General features: G+C 41.8%; 1 protein-coding gene across 6 annotated transcripts in view; it reads right to left on the reverse strand.

Moving 5' to 3' along the window:
- Positions 1 to 18,868, reverse strand: part of TBX15 (T-box transcription factor 15) — a 110,280-nt gene that overhangs the window by 54,834 nt on the left and 36,578 nt on the right. Inside the window, exon 1 of one of the 6 annotated variants that reach the window (XM_025453375.3) lies at positions 7,744 to 8,000. The exons of 4 other annotated variants lie outside the window; for them this stretch is intronic. The gene's annotated coding sequence lies outside the window, so the exon portion shown is untranslated. Of the gene's footprint in view, positions 1 to 7,381; positions 7,524 to 7,743; positions 8,001 to 18,868 lie in introns of those variants that run through there. One more of the 6 variants, XM_035700772.1, reaches the window with a different exon arrangement.

The raw sequence follows: 18,868 nt of genomic DNA on the forward strand, positions 1-18,868 counted from the left end.
TTTAATTAGAGGTGCTATAAAGTCCCTTTTAATCTAATTTTTACTGGATGGATTGGTAGTGCAGCATAAAGACTTGACTATGGTAAGTTGAGTTGGTTGGCACGCACAGAAAATGCCTAAATTATGTGTATTTTGACTTAATATCAAAACCAGGCATTATTAAACATATTTCACAGTCTTCCAGGTGATTTTCATTTCCACTTAACTAATAACTTTGAGCAATAATTCACTCCTACAGTAAACACAACATATTTACTCTTCGGGCTCTGCTATTCTCTATGAGTATGTTAGAATGTCATTTCATTTTATGGAGTCTCAGTTTCCATATCTTTATTATTTATATTTATCTATTACTATTTTCTTATATTTGCTATTATGGGCTTGGGGAAGATATCTTCTTACTTAAAAAATTATATTTATATCCTTATGATAAAAGAGAAATTAATGATTCTGTTGATAACAATGCTAGTGACTTTGACAGTGAGATGAATATAAGCCCACAAGAACTATCCCAACCAAACAGTTAATGGTCAAAATCTATTGAACACTTACTAAGTATCTGGCACTTTATATATATATAAATATAAATTATTTATTTATAATTTATAATTTATAATTATTATTTATATTTTTATAAATTTATTTATATTATTTATATTTTATATATTTATATATATCATATCTAAAAGGGAATATATATTATATATATAATTTAATAAAATAAATCTAAGAGTTATTATTATCTCCATTTTATATATTATGGACACAAAAATTCAGATTATATCAGCTATACCTCCTGAAGATTGCAGGAATGTGAGACTATATTTAATTCCACTTTTATTTCACCAAACATTTCTGCTTTGTATAGATCAGGTTACATAGTAATGGACCAAGACAGATAAAATATATTCTTGCTTACAATCTGATAGGAAAGGACATACATACTGTTAAAAAAAGACTGGCTATGATAGGTGTTCCAACAGATATGAGAGCAAGGTATTAAGGAGCTTTGAAGAACAAGCAAGTCAATGATTTAAGATCAAGAAGACTTCGCAAGGTGACATTTGAGGATGGACTTGAAACAGAAGTTCAATATGCACACACAAAGACATTATGGGAATGGAATTTAAGGTAAAGGGAATAGCATGATGAAGGACTTGCCATTTTTAGATAATTGCAAGCACACTGATATGACCTGGGCTTAAAATACATAGGGATGAGAGGAGGTGAGATAAGAAGGTTGAAAATCAGATTCAACTCAAACTCAACTAAACGACTATTTATTTAACATTTACTATGTGTCAGTCACTCTTCTAGATCTTTGAGACATCAAGGGGAAAAAAAATCTCTGGTCACATGGAATTCATATCCCAAGAGGAACATGGGTGTCATAATATGGAGTTTAGACTTTGTTTTCATTATTTCGTTAAAAGAAAGTCTTCTTTTAAATGAAGGTGATGAGGGCAGCCTCGGTGGTTCAGCGGTTTAGCACTGCCTTCAACCCAGGGTATGATCCTGGAGACCCAGGATCAAGTCCCACATTGGGTTCCCTGCATGGAGCCTGCTTCTCCCTCTGCCTCTCTCTGTCTCTTTCTGTATCTCTCATGAATAAATAAGTAAAATATTTTTTAAAAAACTAAATGAAGGTGATTATAGTTCTATCTTCCTTTCTAGACTATGAATTCCACAAGCTGAATTTAATGCTTTGCACATTTCCTATATGAATGATGTACAGTAGCCCAGTTTCAGTGCAGGAGATGCGTAATAGAAGACTACTATCAAAGTCAGATAAGAGATGCAGAATTTTCTGAGATTGGATATACAGTGCCACTTCCATAAGCCTGGACTTCAGCTATCAAATTTTAGTCCAAGGAAGAAAGTAGTTTGAAACAAAGGAGAAAGACACAACCCAGATGATAATCAGTCTTTTTTTTTTTCTGCCAATAACTAGAACATGACTATACTGAGTGGTATTTCCTATCTGATATTGGTGGAACAGCCACCCCCTGGTCTATTTCCTACATCCTAAAGTCTCAAAAACCAAGAGTCCCATAGCCATCCAAGGGTTCCCATTCATACCAGGGAAGACATCAGAAGCTTATAACTTAGGCAGCACTCTCTGTACCAGGCTCAAGTAAACTCTATTTCTAGAGGACCTCAGCGGTGGAAATTGGTTCTAGAATGTCAAATTTTATCAGGCAGCTTAGCAAAATCTGGTGATGAAACTTTTCATGAGTAATTCTAAATATGGCCAAAGCAGAGCATTTGGCACTGACCTGAGTACGAACTGAGCCCAAATTTGATACCCAGTCCAGAGCTTCAAGGGAATGAACTCTAACCTGAGTTGGATTAAAGTAAAATTATGGTGAGAGCAAACACTCAGACAAGTCTGTTAGATGACTTTAATGATGGAATGAAGTCTCTGAGCTCTCCATGCCCTCCAAGTTCTATTTGGGAAAAGAAGGGAGGTAACCTGAAGCCTGCAATTCTCATGCCAATAAACCAATTAAGGAGAGTAAAAGCACATATCTCTCAGCTGCCTAAAGCACTCTCCACCTGACAACCAGCATCTCTCTCAGTGATACACAGTACCAGAGGCAAGGACCCAAATTCATCCCTGAGAACTCAGCTTTCTAAAGAGGCTTTGCAAAGAAGTGGCAGCAGTAATTTTTATATCTATTTCTTGTTGATCGAACGAAGGCTCAATGTGATGAAAGGTTCAGACTCTAATGTTCCAGCATACTTTGAAGGTGGAGGCAAAAGGGAAGAAAAGTCATGAGCACTACACTAAATACTCCATATACACTATCTCATGCAATTTTCATAGAAAACCCTATGAAGTAGGCACTACTGTTGCTATTTTACAAAGGAGGAAACTGAGGCTTGGTGGGACTGAGAGGCTTTCTCATATTTTATAACTAGCTGTCATCATAGGATCTGACAACAGAGTTGATGCTCTTTCTACTACACACTCTTTCTCCATTTTCAGAATAATACCTGCATAGCTGGGTGCTTCCCACACTGAACTTGGAAATGCAGAGCTAATGCTCAGGCTGTTTAGTCAGAAGATAGCTCTAAGGAAACTTAAGACATTGTCAATTCTTTGGGGAGAAGAGAAAAGTCAAGGCAAAGTCAGACAGGAATTTTCCTTTCTCAGTAGCAAGGGAATTGTGTTCAGGAATATCTGAGGCATTTTCACCAACTTAGTATTATTTAATAAGTAAGTACAAGTGCAAAAGGCCCCCTCTTCTTGCATTTCACTTCCTGTCCCCAGTCTCCCCTGGGTAAAGCATCCAAAGGTGACAGGTCACTGAAGATTGCTGTCAATGTCAAGTCATTCTTTCACTCTAGCCTAGACCATAAGCAAAACATTAGAAGGTGCTTGGAAAATATTTGGACTTTGAGAATTGTATAATGACAGCATTGAAGGACAATAAAAGGCAGCTGAGGTAGTTCCTACTTGTGCAGGATTTGGTTTATTTAGAATTAACTCAAGTCACAGTTCACAGCCCAAAAGTTTTTGATAGCCCTAAATGGATATCTATATTTGAGGAGAATTCGTCTGATAACAATGTATGTGAAAACATTTATAAACAGTAAAGTAACAAATTAACATATAGGATTATATGCCAATGATGAAGTTCATCAGAAAGACCAAGAAAAAATAAAGACAAATATGGGTCTCAGTTTTTTTAGGACAGTCCTAGTTCCAAATATTTTATCTCATTCTTCCTATAAAATTAAAATTTTTGAGATTGACTTTTGGCTTAGAAAATGCATAAATGGATAAATAAAAAATTGGTCACAAGCCACATGGCAATATTCAATCTAAACACCTCTTATACCAGAGGTCCTCCAAAAGTTGATCCTAATTGACAGGGTGGTCTTCAAGATTTACCAGTCAATTTTGAGCCAGCAGCTGTCAACACAGGCCCCTCCTTGAGGCTCTTGGCATGTTTTCTGGATGAAGTGACACATTAGCTCATCCCCAAGCCAGTTCTTGTTTACTCTTTGCAACCACAACTACTTCTAACCTCCCACCACCACCCTGCCCATTGCCATAGCACAATCGTCATCTGCCATAGTGGTCTTTTAATTTCCATGAAGTGAGAAGGAGCCCTTCCCCTATATGCTCTAGAAGAACTTGCCTTATACCTTGTTATGATATTCTCACTGAGCACCAATAAATAAACAAATTCATGCTAATACACAAAAGGGGAAGAAATAAACAGCCAACTTCCAAAAAATAAGCATAATTTAACATCCAGAGACAGTGCCCTTGGAAATGGCAATTTTAATCATGAGGACACAGAGAGAGGCAGAGACATAGGCAGAGGGAGAAGCAAGCTCCCCATAGGGAGCCTGACATGGGACCAGATCCCTGGACTCCGAGATCATGCCCTGAGCCAAAGGCAGACATTCAACTGGTGAGCCGCCCAGGCATCCCTGGAGATGGCAATTTTGAACATGAAACTGAAAATAAACAAACAAATAAATAAACAAACATGTAACTGGATAGACATTTGAGTACAACCAGGAACATGAAATTCCCTTCAAATTATACTCAAGAGACCACCAGCTACACTAAGTTTAAAACCCAACATATCATGCCAAACATAGAGAACCATCCCATTTATTTTTTTTAAGATTTTATTTATTTATTCATGAGAGACACAAAGAGAGAGGCAAAGATGTAGGCAGAGGAAGAAGTAGGCTCCCTGTGGGGAGCCTGATACAGGACTCAATCCCAGGACCCAGGGATCACGACCTGATCCAAAGGCAGATGTTCAACCACTGAGCCACCCAGGTGCCCCAAAACCATCCTATTCAATGATTATAAGAGAACTACATGGCTGGAAACTATGTAACAACCTCCCCAATAATCTTCTAAATCCATCCATTTGATAAATCATTTATTTATTCAGCAAATAATTATTGATTAACTAGCTTGGACCTAGAGATGTACTAGGTACTTTGAGGGGCACAACATTGAATAAGATGTGTTCTCTGTTTCCAGGAACTCACAAAATCACCTAGGAGACAGTATAGGTCAATAAATAATCTAATAAAAGTAGAACAGTCAAAATCCAACATGGCACATAGCACACTGGGGATTGGAATTTGGAACGAAAAACACCAAGTTCTAAAGTTCACCTCTTCCTTTCCAACTGCCTAATCTTAAACAAGTCACTTAACCTCCTGATGTCTTCGTTTTATCATTTGTAAAATGAGGATATCACTAGTACCTATTGTGTGAATCACTAACAAAGCATGTATGTTTATGCAAATACCTTATCAGTAGTAAAAGGGAGAGATAAATGGTAATTTTAATGTACTATTATCTAAGAGAAATATCAATAGAATGCTATGAGAGTTTAGAGATGAGAAGAATCTCTTCCAGTCCAGTGGTCTTTTCTGGAACTAATGAAGGAAGGTCTGTAAGATAAAAAGGCAGAAATGGGGAAAGGAGAAGGATCTTCAGGAAAAGGGAACTTTACGGCAGAGGCATGGCAGTAAAGTCTACCAGACAGGTTTAGAGAATAGCAATTCAGAACACATCTGCATTAGTCCTCTGATATCCTCAGCACCTGGGACAGTGCCTGGCACCTACAATGCATTCAATAAAATATTGGTCTTGTTGAATACATAAATGTATTAAATGCTATGTTTAGCAAGGCAAGAGGAGAGATGTGACCAAAGAGCTGGAACGTAGACTGAAGCCAGAGGGAGAAATGTGAATGCTATTCATCTTCCGATCTTCTTCCAGAGACCAATACACCTCTGGTAAAGAGGTATCTTCACTCAATGCCATGTTCCCAATTTAATCCCAACAGAGTCACTTTTGTGTGTAACCTGCATTATTGGAATCCCACCCACACTTTTCCTCCATGACTGAGTTGTGTTAAGCTGATTGACAAGGTCTGACCTGAGGTCATTCATGGGCTTCAAATGAGTTCAGTGAATTCAGTCATTTCTGTGAGTAGCACTCCCTGCCAAGCATCTGAGAAATGTTCAGACACTAACTCACCTCCATAGAAACTCAAGAAGACAAGGTGCCAGCGGTCATGAGGATAAAAATGGGGAAAAGAGTAAGGCCTTCAAGTACTAGAGATGGTGATACTGAGGGAGAAGTAGTGTGGCACACGAGCCCTCTCCTTCAGAAACAGAATGACTCCTGCCCCCTGTACACCCCCATTCAGCTAGGGTCTGTGCTATCTGCAGTAAAGCAGGGTTTTCAGAGATGCAGCCAGGAAGGGGGTAAAGTACAGTCCTTCTTTGGATCACACAGACTTAGATGTATGACTGAGCAAGTGACTTAACCTTTCCTGGCCAATTTCCTCATCTAAAATAGAGATTCCAATAACTCTCAGTAAAGCCCCTGGAACACAACAGGAGTATATTAAATGTTAGTTCCTTATATCATTTGGAAAGGTGAGTGACCGCAAGGGTTAGATCTTTTCCCAATCACTTCCCTGTCCATATCTAAGAGAGAGAAAGAAGCTTTGTGTTCTTTCAAATAGAGAAAAGGAAATCCTAATAAAGAAAATGTAGAGCAGGAAAAGATCACATGGTGAAGAAAATAATTCAGGGCCTGGAGCAGAAACCATCAAAACTGAATGGTGTTACAAGAAATGGCAGAAAGGCAGAAGGAAAGAAAGCAAAGAAACAGTAAAAATGTCAGCTAAGAAAGGCTACTTTTGTGTGGGTCTGCCTGTGTGATGCTCTCCTGGTCCACAGTGGCCACCACACTATTGAGAAGGAAAATGACTAGAATCTGAAAGAAGAGATAATGGGGAATACCACTGAGCAAAGGCGTATGTTGGACCTTCAGTAAGGAAATGGGGCTGAGGAAGCAAAACCTAACCTTGAGCAGAGAAGCAGATAGATCAATCTTGGCTGGAGAAGCAATCCAAGGGTACTGTTCCACAAGAAAGGGGGGAACACAGGAAAGAGCCAGAAGGCTGTAGCATCCCCTAATTCTAAATTAATGCCCTTGTCAAGAGCCCTCACCCTCTGGCTCAGGCTAGGGAAAATACACAGTAAGGAGGCAGGAAAGATCTAGAGCTTAAGGGAGTCTCCCAGGGAACACGGGGATAAGGTCTGAGAGCTGGGCACTATAACCCTATTGCTGAGACTTAGCCAAGGTGACCGGCCCAGTGTAACCCACCCAGAACTACCAGAAAGAAGGACTCAGTCATGCTCCAAAGCTTGAACTCAACCACTGTGCTACACTTCCTTCAGAAATTCTAAAGCCAAATGCTTTGATGTGGGAAAAGAATCCACTTTGGGGTACAGAGCAAGTGTTGAGAGTGAAATAAACACCCTGGATTAACCACATTCATGGCATATTTACAATTCACCACCAGCTTGAGATGCTTACCAGATTTGGAATCCCGTCTTCATATCCCAAGTCCCCAGAACCCTCCAGGAAAAGCTCCCCTTCTGTCTTCTCCAGCCTTCTTTTTCCCCTCTAAAGCCCTCCCCAGAAGAGAATGGGTTGTCAAAGGATGCTTACCCTAGGGTAGAATTTGGTGATGGTCAAGAAGAGGGTGGGGCAAGTTAAGGGATTGCCTAACACTGTCCTCTGTGTAAAGGCTGATTTGGGAATCCCAAAGTCAACATGTTATTCCTAACTCCATTCCTGACTCCTTGAGTAATCTTGCCCAGATCATTTAACTCCACCCATTCCTCGGCCAACACCTTGGCTACAGCACACTTCTCTTTTTCCCCAGGCCTACCTACCTTGGTCAGAATGACTCTTGAAGAAACAGTGTCCTCCAAGTGTGTCAGCAATTCAGAAACTGACAGCTTCTAAAATAGCTGGTGTGTTGTTGCTGAGTGTCTGTTGCTTTCCGAAGGAGTGGTGGTGTCACTGAGGCAGCAGGATTTCCTTGCCAACGTTGCTCCTACCCTCCTCCCCAGAAGGCTCTGCCATGCCTCTCCCTGTCCCGACCCAGGAAGACTTGGAGCTCAGGGGCTGTGGCATTTAAGCACTGACAGAGTTCCCACTTCAATCCCCGTCGTGGTGCCAGTTCAGCATCTGTCATGATGACCCAGCCTGAACCGTATTTAGAAGCTTCTGACATGGCACCGTGTCCCAGCCCATCTCAGAGTGACAGGAGATTTCCTGAGCACCTGGGCTTGTGATTCCTTCCAGAGAATGGGGGTCAAGATGACTTTCCTAATGGTCTGTTTCCTTCTCAGGAGGGTACCCACCTGCTAGAGGCCTCTCTCAGAGATTCAATCTCCATCAATGCTATTATATCATGCTATTTTAAAAATCCAGACTTTTTATAAAGCTTACAAGACATGTTGGAGGAAAGAGAGAATAATGGGAAAATCTATCAGAAAATGGGTTTAGTGGTCTGTCCATGGACTATTCTTACAAACATAAATGTCCCTAGAATTCTATCCTGGGAATGCACAGAATCTACCAAATATTGCCAGTGAACAGGGAGAGCCTGCCTAGGACTCTTAACTTCTTGGGGGACAGAACATAGTAATTCACTTCATCTTTGTGGCAGCCCCTGTGCCCATCTTGAAAATAGCCTACTGGAGTCTTAAAAAAATTGTAAGTTATTCCCTGTTACTGGTTCAAAAACAACAACAGCAACAAAAACTTTTTTATTTATACTCTAATGTAATCTCCACCCAGTCAGGCAGACTGGTAATTGTATAACACTAATTGGGTAGGCCATCATTTTTGAGGGTTACTGCACATGGAATGAGTCTAGTCCTCAACTCTACTAGAAAAAAAGACTTTCCCTATTCACCCTCAACTCTCTGTGCCAGTGTCCCTGACCAGAGTCCCATGGAGATATCCTGTCATTTAAAAGGCATCAGTGTTTGGCCTCTCCCCGTTTCTGGGCAAGGACCCAACACTCAGAGAATGTGGTTTTAGGATCATGGCATCTAATCCATTCAAGGATTATTTTCCCCCCTACTGCTCAGATGGGTGTGTTAATCATCACCTCCCTTTGTTCTGTAATAAATTCAGCCCTGGCTAATTCCAAGCCTCTATGCATCAGTGGAGTTTAAAGATGGAGTTTTGACAGGTCAGATATTTAGAATCAATAGACCACCAACTAGTCAAAAATCTTAAGTAGTTTTAGGAACATGTGGAAGTAATTTTTTCCCAGAATTCACAAGTCTGAAGGATGAGATCTTATTGATGGCATGTGGGCTGTTGTATATATTAAAATATTACTTTATAACCATATTCTATGTATAATCAAAATTGATTTAACAGTGAAGGCAGATTTTCCTTATTATACCAAATATCACATGTATTATCAGATACAAATTACATTGGAGTACACACTACACAGTATCTTTAAAAAAAAACAATAAAAAAGTAAGATAAAATTATAAGTGAATGTGAGAGCACCTGGCTGGCTCAGTCAGTGGAGCATATGACTCTTGATCTCAGGGTCGTGAGTTAGAGCACCATGCTGAGTGTAGAGCTTACTTAAAAAATATATGTATATATATAAAACACTAAATGTTGTAGGCTATGGAACTTCACAGAAATCAGAATATTTTGTGTGACATTGGCTGTATACCTACATTTTAATTATAAACATCTCAGTTGCATGCAGTAAATCTTTTTGCAAAGGAAAAGTTGTTCATAAAATATTAATTTCTAATTTTCTCAATGAAAAGGTTATTAACCTAATGTCAGTGGATGGGCTTTGGGGGTTTATATGACCTAAAGTCATAAGTTAAATTTGAAAGAGCTTGCATTTCTCTGGGAAGAGAATGTATGGTATTTATGGGATTCTTAAAGCAACCGATGACTTTAAAAGGATGAGGGCCACTGGTTTGATAGGCTTTCTCAAGTGGGGAAACTGTCCAATTTCTAAGTTCTTCTGCTGTAATGTAAAGCATTTCCCCTTTGCCAGATATTTTCAACAAGGGAAATATTCAAAAAACGACATAGAATACTAGTGGTGCTTCTTCACAAAAATGCATTCTTTGTCTCCCTTACAAGGATAAAGTGGTTGTGTTTCTCTGGGAGCATTAAACTTTCTCTGTATGGTTCCTTATTCCTTAATTATCTGTATTTTAACCACATATATATGTATGTATAAATGTTTTTATTTTAATTTTAGTCCATATCTGGGGCACCTGGGTGGCTCAGTTGGTTAAGTGTCTGCCTTCAGCTCAGTTCATGATCCCAGAGTCCCAGGATGGAGCCCCGAGTCAGGATCCCTGCTTAGCGGGGAGCCTGCTTCTCCTTCCCCCTCTGCCTCTGCCTCTGCCCCTGCTTGTGCTCTCTCTCTCTCTAAATCACTCTCTTCCTTTCAAATAAAATCTCTATAAATAAATAGATAAATAAATAAATAAATAAATAAATAAATAAATAAATAAATCAGACAGATCATTTGGTAAGGTAGGGGGAATTAAAAATTATCTTTAAGTAAACAAAAATGAGGCCTTGTCTTCAGCCTTGCTGCTTTTGCTCTTCATACTCCCTCACCCTCCTCTTGCCCTGCCACTCAGAAAATCCTCGGTGGCAAAGGAACCTCAGGCTCCCTAGGCTGTTTCTCTTCACATGTACCAAAACCCCAGTAAGTTTGCTACTGTGGGACACACAGTGTGGCCCCCTCACCAGGGCTGGGCTCCAGGTCAGTAGTTCCCATACCTCAGAAGAAACCCTACTCCCAGCCCTCACCCCTCACCCGCTGCCCTGTGTCCTCTAGGGCAGTGCCGGCAAGAGGCAGCTCCTCAGGGAAGGCTGGGCACAGTGAGTAGGTGACACCGCCTGCTGTGGGACTGCCAAGGCTTTTCTAAAGGCCATGGCAACCGAGCCTGCCCACGAGAACATTTTGGTGAGCTCAGTTTGTTTGCTACTGAGAACCTCTTTGCTCTCACAGTCTATTTTTACCAAGCTGTGACGCTGAAGACTCTTCTGTCACAAAAGTGAATGATAAATAGAGTAAACTCTCCATTATCTATCATTCTGTGGTCAAAGGAACCCTGGATTCAGAACCAGGAGGCAGGAGTTTGCGCCCTGGCTCTGACCTTGCTGTGACCTTGAGGAAGCCATCTCATCCGCTCAGTAGCAGCTAAGGCATCCATAGAAAGTGGCTAAGGAATCCCACTGCTTATTACCCCACTCGAGGAGTCCTCAGCAGGGTGACATAATGCAGATGAAAGCACTTTATCAACTATAAGGTGCCTTCCAAATACAAGTCATCAGCACTACGTTTCATCTCTTCACAGAGATTTCTCCCTGTGCTCCTAACAGGATGCTAAACCTACATTTATTTGTCCACGCCCAGTAAAGTTAGGAAACTGAGGCTCAGAAGCAAAGTGGTAATTTGAGAAGGTCTGCTGGCTGGAAGCCCACTCTCTCTCCTCTCACTCCCCCATGCCTCCCCACCTCGTGCACTTAACTTACTCTCACTAAGCAACTACTGCCTCCTTTTAAAATGGACTTGATGAGAATCCCTAGCTCCTTGAGGCAAAGATCTAGGCAAAATGCCTTCCCCGGCATCTCATCCCATGACCTATGATTTTGCTAGATCTGAGCAAGGTGTCAGGGTGGTACCTAATGGTAAGGAGAATCAGTAACCAGGTCTGCTGACCAATGGATCCCATTGCATCATTGCTGCCATGACCCCTAAGCTGCAACACCTGGTCATTACCCCAGTAATGACCCTGCAACATGGCAAGATCCTGAATTATCAGTGAGAAATCACGGTACAGTTTGGGTCTCTCCCAGGCTTTGCATGCATTTTACTATATTCTCATTCTCTGTTAATCAAAGTGTGTGGCGTTTTTTTCACTGATCAAGAAAAACAGCCCATACCCTAATGAGGGCAGGCAGATAGTTGTCTTTAAATGATCAGATTACATTATGTACTCCAGGATATCTGTTCCATCACAAACTGCTTTATAACTGGGCTGTAGGACAGTTATTATAGTCAGTCATTATCAGTGACAGGAAGTTTGTTCACTCCAATGATAAAATGTTTTGTGGATAACCCATGGGATTCACAGACCTGCAGCAGAACTGTCCTTCTGCCCCCTTAGTGTGAAATAAAGGCCCATCCCAGAGAAACTGCAAGTTCTCCATAGAGTTACTCGGCTTCTCTAGGGTCCAACATTCCTGTCTCCCTTCTCTCTGGGTTTCCGTGAAGCTCTTCTCTCAAAACATACCTCACTTCTTTGCCCCACTGAGTCATTATGAAGGCAGGACTCGACAACATTTACAAACTCTGTGAGGAAATGCCTAATGAAGGATGCTGCTATTCTCATTCCTCAAAGGAATTTCTGGAGCATACTGCTTGTTGCCACAGAGGAAGTGACTTCTCTTCCCTCCAGAAAGACCCTACTGTGGTTTGAGTTGAGATTGCACATCTGGATTCAGTTCTCACAAAACTATTTACCCATGGAGATGGATGTTCTGCTAACTTAGCCTTTAGAAGAAAGAATGTTTCTTGTCATGCTTTTGAACTAAACTACCTGTGAAAGACTTCCTTCTGTCATTATAATTTAATTATGAACTATTGTGGTCCATACTAAAATACACTCCATTAAGCAAGAAGGGAAAGTGAGTTTTAACACATATATCAACTCTGGTCATTTGATGGTGGGAGTCAGGTGCACAAAACTGAGGAGTATGAGGCCCAATCCAAGCTCAAAGGAAAGAGCGCCAGATTGATTAGTGATGTCTGCCATGAGCACAGAGGTGGGGGATAGCAGCCTATGTGCTGCATATTCACTACTATATTCTTTCCAAGGTTTCTACTAAAATGCTGTCACACATGAATCAGCACGCTGTCCCTCTTACCTGCTTGAGGGGAATAAAGGCTATGTGTTATTGTTCATGTCTTGCGCCATTCTTTCCAAGTGGACCAGGATTTCTAAAGGCAACAGATAGGCCACTACTCTTTCTCCTGTAGCAATACGGTCATCATGTTAGCAAACTTCCTCTGCTCTGACACAGTTGTGGTTTTAATGGAGAACTAATGTCTTCATCAGTATCTGTGCTATTTCACACTTCATTTCCTTCCCCAACTCTTGGATGAAAACCATCCAGTCCTGGTGATTTACTTTGTGGGAGTTTCTTTCAAGTTAGTTTCCTTCCCTAGGGATGCCATGTAAGCATTTTCAGGGCTCCAGCTGGGGAGCACCCAGCCTTGAAACATCAGTGTGTGATCAAGTCATTTAAGAAAGCCAAAGGCCTTGGCAGGGACCTAGCAGTGAGGTCCTTAGCCTCCGTCTTTGAGGCTGATCGTAACAGAAGCAGCTGCTACTTTTTCTGCCTCTCAGGCAGCACTGGCTCAGTGGCATGACATGGTCTAGATTGTTAGGACCCTGAGTGCCAGGAGCACATAGAAGGGAAAACACAGACTCTTTGAACTGTGATCCACAGTTCAGGCCTCTCCATATCTCTCAGTGCAGTTCACACAATCTCCAAACAAACCTCAAGGCAAGAATGGTCTTTTTTTTTAAGATTTTATTTATTTATTCATGAGAGACACAGAGAGAGAGGCAGAGACACAAGCAGAGGGAGAAGAAGGCTCTCCCTGCAGGGAGCCTGATGCAGGACTCGATCCCAGGAACCCAGGATCACAACCTGAGCCAAAGGCAGATGCTCAACCACTCAGCCACCCAGGTGCCTGGCAAGAATGGCCTTAAACTTCTTTTCTATGGGGATCCCTGGGTGGCGCAGCGGTTTGGCGCCTGCCTTTGGCCCAGGGCGTGATCCTGGAGACCTGGGATCAAATCCCACGTCGGGCTCCTGGTGCATGGAGACTGCTTCTCCCTCTGCCTATGTCTCTGCCTCTCTCTCTCTCTCTCTCTCTCTCTCTGTGTGTGTGACTATCATAAATAAATAAATTAAAACCTTAAAAAAAAAAAAACTTCTTTTCTATGACCTCTAAGACAGTCATAATTTCAAATATCCCATTCTGTGGCTTTTGAAATACATTTGCATTTAAAACATATAGATGGAGATAACATCTGTCTTGAAATGCCATCCCTGGGCAGCCGGGGTGGCTCAGCGGTTTAGCGCCGCCTGCAGCCCAGGGCCTGATCCTGGAGACCCAGGATCAAGTCCCACATCGGGCTCCTGGCATGGAGCCTGCTTCTCCCTCTGCCTGTGTCTCTGCCTCTCTCTCTCTCTCTCTCTCTCTCTCTCTCTCTCTGTGTGTGTCTCATGAATAAATAAATAAAATCTTAAAAAAAAAAAGAAATGCCATCCCTTAGCATAAGTACACAATAAAATACTTAACTTTTAATTTGGTACATTCTGGCCAAATGGCACGACTGGCAGGAGTGGGAAAGAAGGGTCAAGGAAAAAGGGGCACGACTTCCAAAAAAAAAAAGAAAAAAGCCTTAAGAAACAAAGTATCACTTGGTTGTAACAGTCTCACAGCCTTGAGGGCTGGGCATACATGGCTGGTGAAGGACAGGTTCCTCCACAGCTTCATCAGGCAAGGCCACATCTTATTCTCCACCGAGACACTTCTCAAAAGGATTGAGGATAAAAGACCCAAGATGAAGCTGCCTGTTGCAGAATCAAAACCCACTGGCATAAAGGAGACCTCTCTCCAAATGCATCTTTAGGGCAGAAGCCCACATGACGTGGTCTCATTTTTAGCCTTGAACATAATTTAAGGAGGCCAGAGCCATGATGGACCAATGAAGTACCTGCCAACTTCAGCAGAAGACACATGAGCACCTTCCCTCAAACTCCACATATTGTGCCAAGCCTGAGACCTTCCCAGAAAGCCTGTTCAGTGGCATTGGCCTGAGCTGTGTAACCTCTGATGTGATTTTGCTGCTACTATTTTGGGGTTTTTTTTTTAATATCTGATACTCATACCTTGATAACTATGAGCCTGCCCTTCACCATCCGACAGGTAAGCTTTAATCAGAACACCAGACAGAGTTCAAACATTATTACCAAGAAGAGTAAGAAAGAACAGCTTCAACTGCTCAATGCTTGCTGGTATTAAAGCACAGTGTGCGACATATTTCTCATTGGAGGACCTGGTGGGTCATTCTCAACATCAGTCTGTGGGACCTTGGGTCTTTGCCAAAAGAGGCAGTCAAAACAGGAAAGCCTAGCACGTCACACTGGCACTCTGAATAAGTGTTAGCATTTATGCCACCCAAAGAAAGGTAGCACCCATGAGCCATTTTCACACTATAGCAAATGCAAATTTTTAAGAACAGATGAAATCATTACACTGTTCAGATGTCATCTAGCCATATACAATCAGATAGAATATTCCAGAAAACAAATGACTAGGAAAAAAATTATATCCGTAACGTCAGAAAACACCTAGTTTGGAATAAATTTCCTTGACAACAGAGAAACAATTTTCCTTACCCAAAGACTAGAAATGTCCGAATTCCAGCTGTCAGAGGATAACAAATTAATGGTGAGTTTATGTCTCCATTGATAGGAGATACTGTCTCTGCTTGGCTAGGTATTCTAAGTTCTTAGTAAAGCCCAACATTGACTTCAGTGGAGTTCCACGCACAGTCAGCTGCTCACATGCAGTCCCCCTGAATAAGAATCAGGGATGTTTCTCTGCTAAGGAATAGGAGTAAGCTGGGTGGCTCCCCCTTCTTGCAGTAGGAGAAAGGCCACTTGACAAGTTCTGAGTAACAATAATACCAATCATTGGCTCTAAACCTGGGGCAGGAGATCTGTCAAATCCCAAGCTCTGGTCCTCCCCCTTTGCAGGGCAGGGTCTCCAAATGGCTCTTGAGCTCTCCTTGGCAGTCATTAAAGTTCACTTTGCTGCAACCACAGGTGCCATGTTCTACTCCACCTCATAGCCTTGGTTGCAACACCTCATTGTTTTTGATCTTGGGGGGCAAACATGAAAGTCACCATTGGCCTGGTAAAAAATAGCTTCCTGCTCCATTCCCTGCCAATTTGCAGCACACACTCCCAAAGGTCACTGGCGCGATGTGAGTGCTTCCTATGCCTACTTGAGTCTTGCTGGTTCTCCAGACCTACAGCCCCTAAGGGGTTCTCTCTTCTGTGCTGTCCCTGCTGCATGTGGGAGAGGGCCCTGTCCCCAGCTGTGTTGAATATCTGAATGGGACTCTTGAGCAGTTTCTTCAGCTCCTAGGAATGTAGGGCTGTGGTGGCAGATGATGTAAGTGTGCTACAAGGAGCGCAATTTTTCTGTGCTTGAAAGCAACAGGGTCTTCAGACTGAAACCAAGACTCCCAGTTCTCGAATGGGCCATTACCGAGAGGCAAACTTGTTAGGCACTCTCTTTTTCTAAGCCTTGTTACAATCCTGGAGCCAACCAGTAGTGCCAGGTGTTTAACCCCTCTGTCTCCTTGGCAGCCTACCCTAACATAGCCTTGAACATCTACAAATGTCCAGACTGTGTGCCCACACGAAGTATGGCTGAACTTCCCAGGTGGGCTAGCCATAGGAGGCTCCATAGTTACTCTTTGGCTCTGGGAAGGCTGACAAAGACTTTTTTCTTGTCCAGGAAACTGCCCTAGAGCCCACAAAAACAAACAAACAAAAAACAACAGAAATCCAAGACTTCTTTTACCTGAAATTCTGCTGTCTCAGAACACCAAGCACAGGACACCACCAGGAAAAGGCTCTTACCACTTTAAGGAATGGTACATCCCCAGCTATTTAGATCTACCCTCAGTTCAAGCATTTTAGAGCAGTATAGAAACAGAGAAAGCAGCCCTGAAAAGAGGTTGGGAGAAAGAGAGGCACTTCATTTTTTTTAAGTACAAAGACCCAATCCTGACATTTTTCCACATTGCTAGCAATTGGCTTTCAGCCTGTTCTCTTTAAGACTTAATTTTGTGACAAAATTCATCAAGGCCACTGCTTCTAATTATAAAACACATTTTAAAATGCAGTTTCACTATTTTGCAGTTCACACAATAAGGTTTCAGATGGGAATGGAAGATGCAGGAGAAAAGCTGTGTGCCCATAATATGTATGATGCTACACATATGGGAATTGTCTTAAACTCCTGTCTTCCTAACTCAGCACTAATATTTCACACATAAGGTTGTTTCACATTTTTCTTTCTTTTTCCTTTCCAGTTTATTGGCCTTCATGCTTATGTAAGACAGTAATTCTCTCCATGAGATTTTTTTCAATAAAAATTGGTGAATATTTTCTTGCCCCCTACAAAGGTAGACATTATTTCAGCAAATCTGAATTCATTCTATATAAAAGCTCTAAAATTAAAAAGGCCAAGAAGTGGTCTGTATTTGGAGTGGGAGTGGCCTTAACATGAACACTATAGCCTGTCTATAATGGCTTTGTCCACCTTTCCAAGTCTTATTACCAGAAAGGCCAAACAAAGCCCAAAGTCCTAGCTCTCAAGAGTTGTCACATGACAGCCAGGTGATGACTGGGGGATCACTAATCTTCATGTGAACACTTGGAAAAGCCTCAGTCTGATCAGCTACTTTCTGGCATACTGGCAAAGCCTTCTTTTTCTCCAATCTGCAGTCAAGTCAAATTATAATTTTAAGACTAAATGTCACAAATGGACAAAGTCAGATGAACCTCTGGGGACCAAGGAGTCCCCTACTTGGGCTTGCCAAACCCAGGATCAAAGGAAGCTTGGAGTTGGTGCAATATCACAGCCCTGGAACAGAGGTCAGGTATTTGGCCTTTTCCCAGCTTCCAATGATACTGAATACAACAGATAAATTAAGATCAAGGCACACGGCAGTTCTAAAAGCACCAGCCTGTCCCCAGGAGATCCCAGGGGAGAGCCATCATCCACTGCAGTCCAGATCTTGTCGTCACTTGGAGGAATGCCTGTTAACATGGGGATGAATTACAGACAACAATGTCTAATCAAAAGCCCTACAACATGATCACAGAAGGAGGCAAACTCATCAAGAACATTCACTTGGCCAAGGAAGGATCCTAATGCAACACAGGACAAAGTTGACAAAACTCCCTATGCTCCGGCTCCTTATTAAGCATATGTGTGTGAAGAGGTGATTACCCAAAATAGCAAGAGAGCTCAAGTGCTTACGGGAAAATCTGACCCTTTAACTTGAGGCAAGCGTGGCCTACCAGCAAATCTCAAAGACATGAAATATTTCTGGGCTGGATAACTCAAGCCAATATTCATTTCAGGGTGGGGGATTTCCTTAATCCAACTCTGGTTTCCAACATTGATGCACACAGGCATTCCAGCTGTAAGCACTGCATGATTTGATAGTTCCTTGTTCAGTAGAGCCTTGGTGTTCTACCAGAACCTACCACTGCCATTAAGAGGGCAGAGTCCCAAGGCCTCCTTGGCTGGAAGAATTATAAGACACTAAGCTTCAGGCTTCACTGGCCCAAGAGTAAGGCCCAAGAAGGGAGCATAAAGAATGTAAACCATCTTTCCAGGAGCCATCTTCATGGGCAGCAGAGAAGTCACCTGTCTGCTTTTATTTTAGGGTTGCCAGGAAGGCCTCTCTTGCTTTAAGTTTGCCTACAGTTCAATACTGAAGATCATCTCGGTCATAGTTTTCATTTTATTTAAAGGAGACTTTTCAATATATAGGAGCTCCTTTCTTTTAAAAGGCCATCTGCTTTTTAAATAAAGAACAATGTGCTTAAAAAAATGTTTTGGGTACCTGGATGGCTCAGTTGGTTATGCATTTGCCTTCAGCTGAGGTCATGATCCCAGGGTCCTGGGATCAACTCCCACACCAGGCTTCCCACTCAGTGAGGAATCTGCCTCCCCCTCTGCCCTTTCCTCTGCTTGTGATCTCTCTCTCTCTCTCTCTCTCTCTCTCATATTCTCTCTCCCTCTCAAATAAATAAATAAAGTCTTTTAAAAATATATATTTAAAAATGTTTAGGAAAAGTGAGGTCTGGAACTGCTACAGTGATTTTGCT

The sequence above is a fragment of the Canis lupus genome, chromosome 17, assembly GCF_003254725.2.
Source record: "Canis lupus dingo isolate Sandy chromosome 17, ASM325472v2, whole genome shotgun sequence".
NCBI classification, from domain to species: Eukaryota; Metazoa; Chordata; class Mammalia; order Carnivora; family Canidae; genus Canis; species Canis lupus.